Source organism: Sciurus vulgaris, assembly GCF_902686455.1.
Source record: "Sciurus vulgaris genome assembly, chromosome: 17".
In the NCBI taxonomy this organism is placed as follows: domain Eukaryota; kingdom Metazoa; phylum Chordata; class Mammalia; order Rodentia; family Sciuridae; genus Sciurus; species Sciurus vulgaris.
The window spans coordinates 46,573,822-46,590,824 of record NC_136478.1 but is presented as its reverse complement, the minus strand read 5'-3'; the positions used below and the strand labels follow the sequence as shown (position 1 = coordinate 46,590,824).

Sequence of the window (17,003 nt, the reverse complement as noted above, 5' to 3'; positions counted from 1 at the left end):
CCAAACACCTTTCAATGATCAGCTAACTTTATGGTTTCATTTAAAATCAGCTTCAGGTGGAGACATAAGTTTAGGGTTGTTAACATATTTTGGGTGGGAGTAGGGTTATGATTAGGGATTGTAAAATTTTATAAAGAAACAAGAATATGTATAAGAATATATGCAGAAGGAGGAAGTGTCCTTATGCCGAGTGAAGACTGGCGGAGACCTCCCTCACCTTCTGGCAGCCCCAGCCGCGCTCCCTGCCACAGCCGCTTGCGCAGCACTAGTGGTGGAGACTCACTTCTTGAGTTGTCCAACTTCTGTTGGGTCAGCGGTGTGAGAGACCCGCTGCAGCGTGTCGTCGGTGCCATCCGGTACTTGGCAAGCGCACCCAGTGGGTATAGTTCTTGCCTGGGCTGGTCCGGGGCTCCAAGCACCGTTCTCACAGCGGCTCCGCCAGACACACGAACTGGCCTGAAGCCTGCGTCCCAGGCGGTGGGCGTCATGAGAAGCCTGCCATACTTGGCCCTCTGGGGCCAAGTAGTGCGGGGCTTTGGCCGCGGCTCCAAGCAGCTGGGCATCCCCACAGCTAATTTTCCTGAACAAGTAGTAGATAATCTTCCAGCTGACGTATCCACTGGCATTTATTATGGTTGAGCCAATGTTGGAAGTGGAGATGTTCATAAGATGGTGAGCATAGTATGGAACCCATACTACAAGAATATGAAAAAGTCCATGGGAACTCATATCATCCATACCTTTGAAGAGGACTCTTATGGGGAGATCTTCAGTGTTGCCATTGTTGGCTGGCTCAGACCGGAAAAGAACTTAGATTCTTTAGAGTTACTTATTTCAGCAATTCAAGGTGATATTGAAGAAGCTAAGAAGTGACTAGATTTACCAGAATATTTGAAACTCAAAGACGACAATTTCTTCCAGGTTCCTAAAAGCAAAATAATGAATGACCACTGATAAAAATATTACTTTATTTATTTATTTCACTGTTTTTAATTGTGCAGTCTTGCTTATATTTTAAAAATCAAACATTTTCCTATAGCTGTAAATTAAATATTACTGTGTAGTTATCCTATTATGCTTCAACTGTTCAAACTATCATGCTATCATACTAAAAAGAATCATTTAAAAATCAAGGTTGTTAAAATGAATCACTAGAAAGATATTAAGTGTCTTATAATGGAAATAAAAATGTATATAAATCTGATTTGAGATAAGAACTAATTCTCATGGTAAAATACAAGCATGAATATAGCATATGTTGCTAAATAGAAGGCTTATAAAAGTAATGCACTAAACAGAAGTTTGATAATTTACTATGAACAGAAAGAAAATATAGACTGTAATTTTGATATTTTGTGCATTCCTATATAGTACAGAAATGAACACTTTTGGGAAATTTGCTTTCCTCATTTCCCTTCTGAGGTCAGTTTATTCCGCCTCCATGTCTTATGTAGCACTGCCTCAATTTAAAGTGGCCTGGATTCCCTCTGCCTTTGAGTTTTTCTGGACAGTAAAACGAATGTCTTTGGTTCTGTATGATCTGCTTTTTGTGTTCTTTCAAGAGTATATAATTTTGATTTTAAACATTTTTGTTGATACTGGTTCATTCTTTAAACAATTACCAGCTTCAGTTATTTTTTTTTTCCACTCAGAGTATTCTTAAACTGTACCCATAAGGATTGCATTGGTCTATACCATTCCATTCCATCACTAATCAAGGTGATCAGGTGCACATCTGTATTGCATCTTTAGAAAAAAACAGGAAAAAATCTTTAGGCATCCTCAGGATATAAATGAATATGTAACTGTTCATTTGTGTTTACCAGTTTCTTAACAAAATATTTTTATTTTCTCTCCAGGGAAACTAAGAACAAATTAAACTATGAAATATTTAGAAGATTATTTATTTTAAATGTGATTATATGTTCCAGAGCAAATCTAAACTGTCTTAGCCATGTATGCACAATATGATTTAATGCTAGCCTGAAAAGCACTTGTAAATTGAGTAAATGGTTTAAATAAAATTTTATTTAAAAATATTCATCCTTTGCCTTTTTTTCTCCTACCAACTATAACTTTTGGCCACTTGAGTTCTTTTGTTTATATTGGCAGAAAATTGAAATGTTTGGTATTTAGGAAATTAATTACACATCACTGGCCTAGGGGTGTAGCTCAGTGGTAGAGTGCTTGCACAGCATGTGTGGTGCCCTGGTTTCATCTCCAGTACCACCAAAAACCAACAAACAAATGAAAGTTAAAATTACAGATTGCTTTGTGTCCTCCTCAGATAGTACACTGCATCATTGTTCACTTTAACAGTAAAGTGTGGATGGTGTGGTGTGGGAGGATAGTTTGAAGCAAGTAGAAGGTGATTTTAAAGAAAACTCATTGTACATTATTTTTCCTAATACCTGAATAAGTCATACTTACTGATGGTAATAAACATAAAGTCCCTAAGAAAAACACCTAAATGTATTGGAAAAAAAGGATACATGGATAAATTCAGTCAGATTATGTTTCGATTTATGACAATGCTATTTGTGTCTTTTTTAATTTCTCCTTAAAAATTGTGTATGTGTGTGTGTGTGTGTGTGTGTGTGTGTGTGTGCGCGCGCGTGCGCATGTATATGATAGGGATTGAACCCAGGGCTTTGTGCATGCTAGGCAAGTGCTCTGTGATTGAGTTCCATCCACAGCTCTGAAATACAATTTTTAATGTCAGAAATCCCATACTTGAAAGAAGCCACAGTTACCACTGGCTTTATGAAACAAAGTTAAAAACAAACATGGAAAGTGTAAAGACAGACTGTTTAGTCCAAACAGCTTGATGCTGTTATGTTCTTATTTATTGTGTAGAAGTCTTTTGATGTTTTTTTGTCACCTTACATTTTGTTAAATGCCATTGCTTTTGAAAATCATAGTGTGTTTAGGGGTTAATTATGTCTACATTTTTTAGGCTTTATATTAAGTGTTTATGTATTATACGAAATTAGAGTAGTTGAATTTTGATTATTGTGAATGTTTTCAGGTCTTGAAATAAGTGATGTTTTTTCTTTAGAAAAAAGAATATATGCAGAAAAACAAATAGGAAAATATACAAATGTATTTCTTGTGGGAATTGGTTTGATATTCATCTTATGAATAGAGAGTTTTACATATGAGGGTTCCACAGGCAAATAATATATATGCATACACCTAAATATGTTTAGAATTACACAGTTAAATTTCAGACACATATGCCAAAAGTTCCATAAAACTTCACTAATTATATATGGTAAGATGTTATAATAACCTCATGCTTAAGGATCGAGATAGTGTTGATACCAAGTTGTGTGTAGTAGCTAGGGTTAGGGCTAGGGAATAAAGAGTTATTTCAGGAAGCATAAATATTCATGAGAATATGTGCTTGATTATATGTATGAAAATATGTATGACTATACATATTTTGCTGTAGAGATTTTAGGGATGCAAAGGTAAGTGGCAAGATATGCTATATTTTAATATATTAGTTATTACCCCATTAAATTTCAGGTAAGTATAACAAAATGCTGGTAAATATTCACCCAAGTGTGTATGGTTTCACGTTAAATTAACTTAAGTGGTAGGGACACAGTTAAATTTTGTACCAAATTTTGAGTGAGGCAAGGATTTTATTTAGGTAATTAATAGGTGTAACAGAAATAAGAATATTCATAATGTATGGGTGATATCTTGTAGGAAAATACATGTGAATATACATTTTTTGCTGTGTGGATTGTTTAACATTTGTCATACAATTACACTTTTACCCATGAGGGAGTTGCAAAGGTAAATTACTTGTATGCATATATAAGAATATATTAATGATTTCACTGCTAAATTTCAGATAAATTATCAAAACTGCAAGTACACATTAACCTAAGCATGTTTGTTTTCATCTAAAATGAGTTTGAGTTTTAGGTTTGTGTTTAGGGTTTAGTACTAAATTTTACATGGAGACAGGGTTATGTTAGTGAATGAATTAGGTACATCACCAAACGTGCATGTTCATAAGAATGTACATGTATATGTAGATTTTTTGTGTTAGGGCTGTTTTAATGTTAGCCATATGAAAAAACTTTTTCACATGAGGCATATAAGTATACATATGAATGTGTTAATGATTACACCATTAAGTTTCAAGTATATGCACTAAACCAACAATAAACATACACCTAAGTATGTTTCACTTCATGTGAAATCAGCTTAGGGAGTAAGGGTACTTTAAATACTTAACTAAATTTTGGAAGTCTAGGGTTAGAATTAGGGAATGTGCATCAAGAACATGAATATTCATAAACATGTATACATGTCAACAGAAGGAAAACATATGAATGCACAATTTTATGATGGAGATTGATTTAATGTTAGTCTTACAAGTACCTTGATGTTTTTTTCACATGTGAGTGATGCATGGAAAACTAGCATATATGCATATATAAAATGTTTTAATGATTACTGCATAAAAATTCAGGTACATACAACAAAAATACCCAAAAGTAATCACAAAATTATGTATGGTTTCATGTAAAATGAGCTTCAGGTGTTGTGGGGAGTAAAAAATTTTCTTTGTTGGTAGGGTTAGGGTAAGAACAAGTATGTATATCAGTAAACAGGAATATTGGTAAAAATTCACTAGTGAAAACATCTAAGAAGTCTTATATGAGTGTACATTTTTTGTTATAGGGATTGGATTATTGTCAGTTTTATGAATACGGTTTTCACCCATGAGGAAGCACAGTTAAATGACATACATGCCTATATATGAATATGTTAAAATTTACAACATTAAATGTCAAGTATGTAAGCCAAACCCATTGAAAACAATTAAGTACATATCCCTGTTTTCATGTTTAAAAGAGCTTCAGTTTTATTAGTCCATTTAGGTTTAGTCCCAAAATTCTATCTATGGCTAGGGTTAGAGTAAAGGAATAACTAAGTATATTAGGAAACAGGAATAGAATTTAGGCATGAAAACATGTAGCAAAGCATTAGCATCCATTTATAGTCATGGGGATTTGAGTAATGTTAGTCATACAATAACATGTTATTACCTATGAGTGATGCATTCTTAAATGATACATATGCATGATATTTGTATAAGTTAATCATTGCATAGTTAAATGTTAGGTATGTGAGTCTTATGCCTGTCAATGTTCATCTAAGTGTCTGGTTTCCTTTAAAATAATTTTAAGGTGTAGTTGTATCTTTTGTGTTGGTACCACATCTTGGGTGGGACTTGAGTTAGGGTTAAGAAATGAATTGATTTTTCAAGAATCATAAATAACCATAAGAATTCATACATGAAAATCTGTAGAAAACATTTAAATGCACATTTATTTTGAGGACTAGTTCAATATTCATCCCATGAGTACAGTTTTTTTACATATGAGGCATGCACATGCAAATGACATATATGCACACATCTAAAATATATTAATGATTACACAGTTAAATTTCAGGTACCAAAGTCAAAAGACCCATAAACATTCACCTAATTATGTATGGTTTGATGTTAAAATAACTTCAACTTATGGGATACAGTTAGTGTTCCCTCCATATTTTGGGTGTGATTAGGGTTAGGGTTTGAGAATTAATAGGTATATCAGGCAACATGAATTTTTATTAGAATGTATGCATGATGAAAGAAAATGTGTATGATTTTATATTTTTGCTGTGGAGATTGGTTTAAAGTTTGTTGTACTAATATTTTTGTACATATGGTTAGGCAGATAAATTTTCATATATGCAAATATTTGAATATATTTATGATTACTCCACTAAATTTTAGGTAGGTACATCAATATGCCCATTAACATTCATCTCAATACTTATTGTTTCATGTTAGATTAACTTTAGTTGTAGGGTTAAAGGTAGGTCTCCTATCAAATTTTGGATAAGGATAGGGTTAGGGTTTGAAAATGAATACAGATCTCAGGAAAAATAAATAATCATAGAATGTATGTGCAAATGCATGTAGGAAAATATTCGTGAGTTTACATATTTTTGCCATATAGATTTTTTAATATTAGTCATACAAGTATGATTTTTACCCATGAGGCAATACACAGGTAAATCACATATATACATGTATAAAAATATGTTAATATTTATACCATTAAATTTCATATACATTACAAAAATGCCTGTACACATTCACCTCAGCATATTTGGTTTCATGTAATATGAGCTTGAGTTTTATGTGTACATATAGGGTTAGTATCAAATTTTACATGGAGCTAGGGATAGTTAGGGAAAGAAGAGGAATATCAGAAATCATGCATATTCATAAGAATGTACATGTGAAAATCTGAATGAAAACTCATATGAATGTACATATTCTGCACATGGAATGGTTTCAATGTGAGCCATACAAATAATGTTTTACTTATGAGGGATTCACAAGTGAATGGCCTGGATGCATATATACAAACGTAATAATGATTACACCATTATATTTCAGTGATGTGAGCCAAAAGAATAATAAACATACAACTGTGTATGAATCACTTCATGTAAAATTAACCTAAGGGTCAGGGTGTATTGAGTGTTCATACAAATTTTGGGGTGGGACTAGAGTTAGGATTAGGAAATAAATAGATATATCAGGAAACAAATATTCAGGAGAATGTAAACATGAAAACATGTAGGAAAATATGTACCATTGTATATTTTTTTGCCTTGGAGACTGATTCAATGTTAGTTGTACTAATATTTTACTACATATGAGAGATGTTCAGGTAAATGGTATATATATGCAGATATTTGAGTCTATTAATGATTACTTCATTAAATAAAGGTTATGCCAAAATTCCTGTAAACATTTACCTAAGAGAGTTGGTTTCATGGGTAATGTTAATTTACTTCAGTTGTAGGAGTATGTCTAGGGTTTATAACAAATTTTGGGGGGAACTTGGTTTAGGGTTAGGGAATGAAAAGGTATACCAAGAAATGTGAATATTTATAGGAATGTATGCCTGAAAAAATTGTAGGAAAATATATGAATGAATATTATTTTGCCCTATAGATTGGTTTAATTTTAGTCATAATAAAATGTTTTGAACCCAAAAGTGTTGCTCAGGTAAATGACATGTATGCATGTATCTGAATGAGTTAATAAATACCTCATTAAATTTCAGGATAATAAAACAAAGAACCCAAAAATATTCAACTAACAATAAATAGTTTCATGTAAAATGACCTTGAAGTGTAGAGTATGGTTAGGATTAGTACAAAATCTGGAGTGGGCTTGAACTAGGTTTAGGGAATTAATAGGTGTATGAAGAAAAATGAATATTCATAATAATGGACAAATAAAAACATGCAGGAGAATATATAAACTCACATTTTTCCATGGATATTTGGCTTAATGTTAGTTGAAAAATTAATTGTTTTTACCTATGAGGGATACACAGGTAAATGACATTTTTCATGTACAAATATATTAATGATTACTCTGATCAAGGTACATCAGGCAAAATACCCATAAACATTCACCTACAAATGTATGGTTTCATGACGAATTTACTTCAGGATTTGGGAATTGTAAGATTTAGTCCCAAATTTGGGGTGAGTTTAGTGTTATGTTTAGAAAATATAAAGGTATATTTGGATAAATGTATAATCGTAAGAATGAACGCAAGATATTTCTGCTTCACGGTGGCGACAGCGCGGGTCTCCCTGGCATCTGAGGGCGCTGGGAATCCGCTGCGGAATGGTGTGGTGGCTCGATTCTCCCAGTGCCTGGCTGAGTTTCTGATGTGGTTAAGAACCAACTGTTTGAGGTTCAGTGCACACAAGACAGATGTGATGCTGAAAATGTGCATCAGATGTTTATGTTTAATTGGTTTGCAGACGGTCTGTGGACTCTTTTTCCGTCAAATTGCCAGCCATCTGTTGAGTCTTCAAGTCCAGGAGGCTCAGCAACATCAGATGACCCTGAATTTGATCCGTCAGCTGATATGCTGGTTCATGATTTTATGATGAATGAACATTAGGAGAGGAAGAAATGATGGAAGGAGAAACAAACTTCAGTTCTGAAATAGAGGATCTTGCAAAGAAAGGCGACATGCCAATTCATGAACTTCTCAGTCTCTGTGATTATGGTGGTACTGTTTGACTACCTGAACAAGATGAGTAGGAAGAAGAGGGATAAGAGGAGGGTGAAGATGATGAAGATGCTGATAATGTTGACAACAGTGGCTGTAGTGGGGAAAATAAAGAAGAGAATATAAAGGATTCATCAGGTCAGGAAGATGAAACTCAGTCTTCCAATGATAATCCATCACAGTCTGTTGTTTCTCAAGATACCCAGGAAATAATCTGCCCATGATGATGTAAATATTTTGATACAAATAGCGAAATAGAAAAATCTGAAGAAGGTGAGGACTATATTCCATCAGAAGACTAGAAATAGGAGATTATGGTGGGCTCCATGTTTCAAGCAGAAATTCCAGTTGGCATTTGTAGATACAAAGAAAGTGAAAAAGTATGTGAAAATGATGATCAACTCCTGTAGGACCCTGAGTACTTACCAGAAGATAAAGTGATTGTAATTCTTAAGGATGCATCTAGAAAACAGGTAATGAGAAAGGTGTAGAAGCAATTCCTGAAGGATCTCACATAAAAGACAATGAACAGGCATTGTATGAATTGGTTAAAAGTAATTTAGATACAAAAGAAGCATTGAGAAGATCAAGATTTAATGTAAAAGCAGCTAGAGAGGAATTATCTGTTTGGACAGAGGAAGAATGTAGAAATTTTGAACAAGGGCTGAAGGCCTAAGGAAAAGATGTTCATTTGATTCAGGCTAATAATGTATGAACAAGATTGGTTGTTGAATGTGTAGCATTCTATTATATGTGGAAAAAAGAGCATTATGATTTCTTTGCTCAGCAAACACGATTTGGAAAAAAGAAATATAATCTTCATACTGGTGTAACAGACTACGTCCATGGGCTTTTGGATGAAAGTGGAAGTGCTGTATCAAATGGAGCACCATCGCCTCCCCCAACTGCCTCAAACAGCAGCAATAGCTAGTCTGAGAAAGAAGATGGCACTATAAGCAATAGTAACTAAAATGGGGTGTCATCTAATGGACCAGGTGAAATATAAGCAAAGAAGAAGCAAAACTTGAAGAATTACGTGTCAATGGACCAACAGGTGGAAATAAGAAACCACTTCACGCAGACATGGATACCAATGTTTATGAAACAGATAACCTAACCACTGACCCAAAACTTGCCCATATGACTGCAAGAAGTGAAAATGATTTGGATAAAAAAATTGAGAGACCTGACAAAAGGCAAAGGGTAAATAGCAATGGAAAACAAAGTCCTGGTTCTTCTGAATTTTTCCAAGAAGCAATATTACATGGAAAATTTGAAGAACTTGAAAACACAGATGACTAAATTTTAGACCTATTTTACTTTATTTGGAGAAAATTCTGGTGTGTCTACAATTTTCAGCATTGATGGGTTTACCTTAAAAATTTTTATTTCCTACAGCAATTGCTTAAAATTTGAAAATTTTAATTGAATCATAAATTTTTAGTAAATAAGATTTTACAATTCTGCCTTTTTCAAGTTCTTTTACTGCACAGCTGTCAGACCCTTTTAAAGATATAGAAAATAATTTCAGCAAATTTGAATGAAGTAAAGATATCAGTACCTTCTCATTTGATATATTCATTATAAAAGTTCACTACAAGATAATTTTTCTTTAGTTTCATATGGAGGAATACATCCAAAAAACAAGTTCAAAGTTCTGCTTAACACCTGTTTTTCTGAGTTTCTTGAAATGTCCTTATAAAAGGCATTTTCTTTCCATATAATTTGAGTATTATTATTAAGGAAACCCTTATGAATCCTGAAAGTTATGCTAGCATGATTTTTTTTATATATAGAAGTTTAAAAATAAACCATGTCAAGTTTGCATATGTAAAATTGTTGACATCAGTGATGTCTTTCCATATTCTTATCTGGACTTAAGAAATCCATTCTGTATTTTTCCAGATTCTTTGTAGCCTTTGAAAGATTTTTACAGTACATATGTCTTGACTGAGCTGTCCTTTCTTAATACAAAAAGCTTGTTAAAATTAAATTTAAGCTTGTTAAACAAATTTCTTAATTTTTACAGTTGCTAATTTTTATGAGAGGAATTGGAAAAAAAAAGAATAAATGCAAGAAAACATGTACAAAACACATATGAATTACATTAATTTCTTTGGTGATTTGTTCTCTGTCACTTGACTATGTTTTTAATATATAAGAGATTTAAACAAAATGACAAGTGTGAACATATATGAGTATTAATGTTTACACTATTAAATTACAGGTATGTTAGCAAAAATCCCTGTAATCATTACCTAGGTTTGTATGTTTTCTTGTAAAATGAATTTCAGGTGTGGGGAATGGTTAGAGTTAGTACCTAATTTTGATGGGGTCAGGATTAGAATTAAGGATATATGTGAATATCCTTGAACAAGAATATTCATGAGAATGGATTGTGAAAACTTGTAGAAAAATATATATGTATATAAATTTTGATTGATATTTTTTCAAGGAACTTCAATTTTAATGCAATCATTCTATAATATTTATTGACAAAGAAGTTCTGGAAGAGCATAAAGCCTTCCAGGGTTGGTTTCAGCAAAAACAACAGTAAGAACTCATTTTCCTGGTTTGATATTCTGTCCATTCTGTGCTTCCTCATGTCAGCAGTGTGATGTTCTGCATAGGGCCACCTCTGAAGAGGACTTTTAACTCTTTAGCCTGATGAAATCAGCCTTCATAGAGACAAATCAATCTGAATTTCAACTGATGTTCTTAAGGTGTTCTAAAACATCAGCACAGCATTTGTAACCACCTTTAAGTACACACAGGACCATAATGTCACAGTATCCTATGTCTTTCATTATATCCTTTGCCAGTCACTTAATTCTGTCCACAATGATGCCTTGAGATATGAGCACATATTCCAAATCTCCGTAATAGTGCTGTGGGTACGTGAACAAATTTAAGTCATACCCTGGCCAGTTGTCTGTAATCAGGGTGCCTCACCCACAGTCTGGCACCTCCTCAGTGCTCCAGGGCATGTTTCTCCCAGGGTAAAGCGGTGCTGGGTCATCCGGAATTCCATCCAGTGCTTGACAAAGATCCTCTGGAGGATGTTTGCAAAGGCTCATCCTAAAGGGAATTGCCAGATGTTTTGCTCCGGAGCATGGTGTTTTTTCTGCTGTTTTTTTCTGATAATATATTACTCATTTCAGTCTGAACAGATTGCTTAAGGTTATAAGGGGAATACAACAAAAATTCCAGAAAATATTACCTACAATCTGAAAAACAATGGATCTTTACCACTAACAAAGTAAAAAATAATTTTGCAACCATACAATGAGTCCCTGAAAGCCTCTGGAGAAAATAGATATAGATCTGCCTTTGTCTCCATCAGGCTGGTTAAATCCTAATGATGATTTTGTTTATATGTGGTGGTGGGGTAAAAGAATAAGGTTTCAGAACATTCCTTCCTTCCTACAAAGAATAGGTCACCCCTATAATAAAGGTTGGTGCACAATGACCTGTTCTGGAAAAAAGAGCTACATAAGACAATGCAATCTATTCAGTAAAAAAAACTTGGCCACAAGAACCATTGCAACCGCTGCCCTCCTGTAGCCCTTAACTCAGCAATTTAGATATTAACCAGATGGACCTAGTAGAGATGGTCACATGAGATTACTTGTCTATAGCTTTAACCGCGAGAGTAATAAGAATAGTCTTAGGTCACATAGAGTTTAGATATTAAGAAAATAAACATTGTATTAGTTCATTGATGTAGTTAGATATTCTTAAAACAATTGTGATTAGGTAAGGATAATCTGTAAAGTTACTGTTTTCTGCCTAATCTTTGGAAACTTCTTTAATTTCATTAACCACAAGACTGCCTTTATAGCCTGAAGAAAAATGTATATAAACCCAGCCTTCCCCAGAATAAAGTGGGAGTGATTGCACCAGAACTAGAGTCTGTGTCTTTCATTCTCCATCCATTGCTGATGCTGTCTCCCTGTGCCCCATTACCAGTGTGGAACCCATGGACTCCTGCTAGGACTGGACCCTGGCAAAGCGGGAAGGAAAGACCTTCTCAGGAAGGATCCATGAGGCCGGGGCCAGCTTTGGGATGGGGCTTGGGACCTCAGGCCCCAGGGCCAGCTGGCAGGAAAGCGGGGCCTGGCGTGTTGGGAAAGCGGGACCTGGGTGGGGCTAGTGCCTCGGCCTATGTGACCCCTACCTGGGCGGTCCCCCAGACTCAGCACAGGCGCAGCTGTGGAGCAGCGCACCTTCACCTGAGTGCAGGCCCAGGGCGCATCCCTGGCGGTCGCCACCGGCTGCTTGACAGTGTGTGAGCCTGAGCCTCGATAATTTTTTTAATATTAGCCATTAAGAGTAAAATTTTTAGATATGGTCTATGCACAGGTAAATGACTGTTTTGCACTTATATAAATATATGAATGATTACTCCATTAAATATCAGGTACTTAAGACAGTACAACATTAAACAATGAAGTAAGTATATTTTATGAAAAGAGAGCTTAGGGTGTAGGGAATATATAGGGTAATATCAATTATTGGGTGGGGCTATGTTACAAAAAGCTTTATCAAGAGACAAACATATTCATAAGAATGCAGAAAAACATGAAGAAAACACATGGAAGCACTTTTATGCCATTGGGATTTATTTAATATCTGTCATAAAATCACCTTGTTTTAGATATGAGGAATGCACAGGCAAATCTCATATATGCATGTATATAATAAATAGGTTAATTATTATAACATTAAATTTCAGGTATGTAAACTAGAGCACAGGTATACACTCATATTAGTATTCATGGTTATATTTTAAAAAACCTTAGGTGTAGGGGACAGTTCAGATTATCATCAGCTATTGTTTGGGGCTAAACTTGTGGTTAAGAAATAAAGAGGTATATCAGGAAACATGAAATTCATAAGAATGTAAGCCTGAAAAGATGGTGGAAAACATATATGAATGTACATTTTTGCCATGTTTGTTTAATATAAGTCATGCTAGTAATTTTTTCACGTCTGAGGCAGTTGGACATCTATAAGAATATGTTAATGATTGCACTCATAAATTTCAGTTACACTAGCCAAAATGCCAGTAAACATTCACGAAAGTATGTTTGTTTTCATGTAAATTGAGCTTCAGCTGTAGTTATACAGTGAGGGTTGGTACTAAATTTAATGTGAACCTAGGGTTTTTATAGAATGCAGATTAATAATAATGTACATTTGAAAACAAAGAAAATATATATAAGTACATTTTTTTACATTAGAGATTGGTTAAATGTCAATCTTATGATTGATTTTTTACAAATGAGGGACTCAAGTAAATGTCATGTATGAAAATATATGAATGTGTTAATATTACACCATTGAATTTCAGGTAGATGAGTCAAACCAATGATAAACATACACTTAAATTTGTATCACTTCATGTAAAATGTGCTTCATGTGTAAGGATAATTTTGGGGTATGTACTCTATTTTGGTGAGCTAAGGATAGGGTTAGGAAATAAAGAGGCATCAGGAAACATGGTGTACCTTTTTACCATGGATTTGTTTAAATATTAGTCTAACAAGTATATTGTTCTTTCTTTTTCAAGTATGAGGGATGCATTGATAACTGACATTTATGCATTTATACAAGTATTTTAATAATTATTGCATTGAAATTCAGGTACAAAAGCTATAAAAAACACATAAATATTTACCTAATTATGAATGGTTTCATGTAAAATGAACTTCAGTTGTTAGGGTGTAGCGAGAGTTAATAACCAATTTTGGGTGATGCTAGTGGTAGGGTGAGAGAATTAGGTATATCAGTAAAGAAGATCATAAATAAGAATTCACAAGTGAAATCATATAGGAAATTACATATGTTTTGTACATATTTTGCAATGAAGATTGAGTTATTTTCAGTTGTATGAACATATTTTTCATCTATGAGGGCAGCACAGTTTAATGAAATGTATAAATATATAAAATTTTTAAAGATTATACCATTAAATTTCAGGTTTTTAACCCAAATCCTCAAAAACAATAATGTAATCATGTATGTTTGCATGTAAATTGTGCTTCAGTTTTTGGGTTCTGTATAGGTTTAGTCCCAAATTAGATGCTGGACTAGGTTTAGTGTTAGGTATTAAACAGGTATATCAGGAAATGTAAATACAATGTATGTGTGAAAATATATAGGACAACATATATGAGTGTATATTTTTGCCATAGGGATTTGTTAAATATTTGTCATCATACAAATATATTTTCATATACATATATTACATACATTTTATTATATATGAGGGGTGAATGCTTAAATGTTTATATTTGTATACATTAATCTTTACGCAGTTAAATAGCATTAGGTGGGCAAGCCAAATGCCTTTCAATGTTTATCTAAGTGTATGTTTTCCGTTAAAATTAGCATAAGATTTAGGTGTAAGTTTAGGGTTTGTACCACATTTTGGGAGGAACGAGGTTTAGGGTTAGTTAATAAATACATTTTTCAGGAAACATGGGTATTCCTAAGAATGTACACATGAAAACATATAGGAATTCTTATTTAAATGTACATTCCTTGTGCAGATTGTTTTGATATTCTTCAAATGACTTCAGGTTTTCCATATGAGGGTTGTTCAAGTAAATGATATATATCTATATATATAAATATGTTAATGATTACACAGTTAATTATTGATATGCTCCAAAAGACCCATAAACTTTCACATAAGTGTACATTGCTTGATGTTAAAACAACTTCATGGATAGGGTTTCCAGGTAGGAAACCTTTTTTGAGTATGCCTAAGTTTAGGGTTAGGGAATGAATAGGTGTATCAGGAAACATGAACATGAATGAGAATGTATGCGTGGATACCAGTAGAAAATTGTCTGATTTGCAGTTTTTGTTATGGAGATTAGTTTAATGTTAGTTATATAAGTCCTTTTATTTATGTATGAGGGAGTCACAGGATAATTGCTGATATGCATATATTCAAATATTCTAAGTTCAGGAAACACGAATATTCATAAGAATGCATGCATGAATACATTTTGGAAAACAAATTTAATGTACATGTTTTGCTGTGGAGATCGAGTTAATATTAGCCAGAGAAGTACATTTTTTACCATCATGGATGCACAGTTAAATAACAAATATGCATATGTATGAATGTGTAAATGATTACATCATTAAATTTCAAGTCAATTAGCCCAAAAGCCCATTAATATTCAACCATATTTGGTTTCATGAAAAATGATCTTGAGTTATAGAAGACAGTATGGTTGGCACAAAATTTGGGGTGCAAAAGGAGTTAGGGTTAGGTAATTTAGAAGTATATGAAGAAACCTCAATATTCATAAGAATGGAAAGAGAAAAGAATAGGGGAAAAACATGTATGAGTGTATATTTTTTCGTGGAATTGGTTTAATGTTAGTAATATAATTGGTATTTACTTATGAAGGAAGAACAGGTAAAAGACTTTATGTCATTTACACTTACACCATTCAATATCAGGTACATCAGCAAAATGCCCATAAGCATTCACCTAAGTATGTATGTTTTCATGTAAAATGTACATCTGGTGCAAGGAAATGTAAGGTTAGTCCCAAATTCTGTGTGGGTCTAGGGTTATGTTTAGGAAATGAAAAGTATATTTGGACATTGTATAAGCATAAGAATGGATGCAAGAAATATGTACAAAACATATAAATTACATATTGGTTCAATAATACTCCTACAAGTATTAATTTTTACATATTAGTGATTCACAGGTAAATGACACGTATGAACATATAATGTTAATGATTACACCATTAATTTGCAGGTACATAAGGAAGAATGTCCATAAACATTTACCCATAAATATGGCTTCTTGAAAAATGAGTTTCAGATGTAGGAAATATTTAGAGTTATTACAAAATTTTGGGTGGACTAGGGTTAGCATTAGGTAACTAATGGGCACATCAAAAAACAGTAATATTCATAAAAATTGTTGCATAAAAACTTTTAGGAAAACATATGAATATCCATTTTACATCTGTGGTGGTGTTTTTAATGTTAGTCATATGAGTATATTTAGAAATGGGGGATGAAGAGGTAATTGACATTTTTGAAATTATATGAATATGTTGATGATTACTACATTAAATTTCACAAAGTTAAGGCAAAACCATGGTAAACATTCAATTAAGTATATGTTCAACTAAGTATTTATGGTTTTATGACAAGTGAGCTTAGTGTGTAGGAAAAAGACTAATACTGACTATAGCCTGAGGTTAGGTTTAAGGTGAAGGTATAAAAAGTTATATCAAGAGAAATGAATATTCATAAGAATGGATGCATAAAAATGCACAGAAAAACAAATATGAATGTACATGTTTGGAAGTCGTGATTAGTTTAATATTAGTCATGTGATTACCTTATTTTAGATATGAGGAATGCACAGGTAAATTGCATATATTTAAACACCTTTAAATTTCACATAACTAAGCTAAAGAATGCATATACATTCACCTTAGTATGAATGTAAAATGACCTTATGTGTAGGGCACAGTTAGGGTTAGCATTCAATGTTGGTTAGGGTTAAGTAATGAATAGGCCTATAAGGAAAGAGGAAATTCATAAGAAAGTAATCCTGAAAATAGAGAGAAAAACATATATGAAGGTACATTTTTCATCATGGATTTTGTAACACTATTCATACAAATATTTATTTTACCCTTGAGGCAGTTGGACAGGTAAATGACATATTTACATATATAAAAATTTGTTTATGAATACACCACTAAGTTTCAGATACATTAGCCAAAATACCAATAAACATTCAATTAAGCATGTTCAATTTCATGTAAGTCTATTACTCAGGTACCTCTATTACCTGTGCAACCACTATTTGTGTATTTTAATGGT

At 33.3% G+C, this 17,003-nt stretch overlaps 2 pseudogenes across 2 annotated transcripts; both read left to right on the top strand.

Annotated features, from left to right (window-relative positions):
• The first annotated feature begins 409 nt into the window (after window positions 1-409).
• On the top strand, window positions 410-2,000 carry LOC306648036 (riboflavin kinase-like; annotated as a pseudogene). Its single transcript has one exon. The product of its transcript is annotated as a riboflavin kinase-like (transcript).
• Window positions 2,001-7,687: 5,687 nt separating this feature from the next.
• LOC306647580 (mesoderm induction early response protein 1-like) lies at window positions 7,688-8,340 on the top strand (annotated as a pseudogene). Its single transcript has one exon. The product of its transcript is annotated as a mesoderm induction early response protein 1-like (transcript).
• The last annotated feature ends 8,663 nt before the right edge of the window (window positions 8,341-17,003 follow it).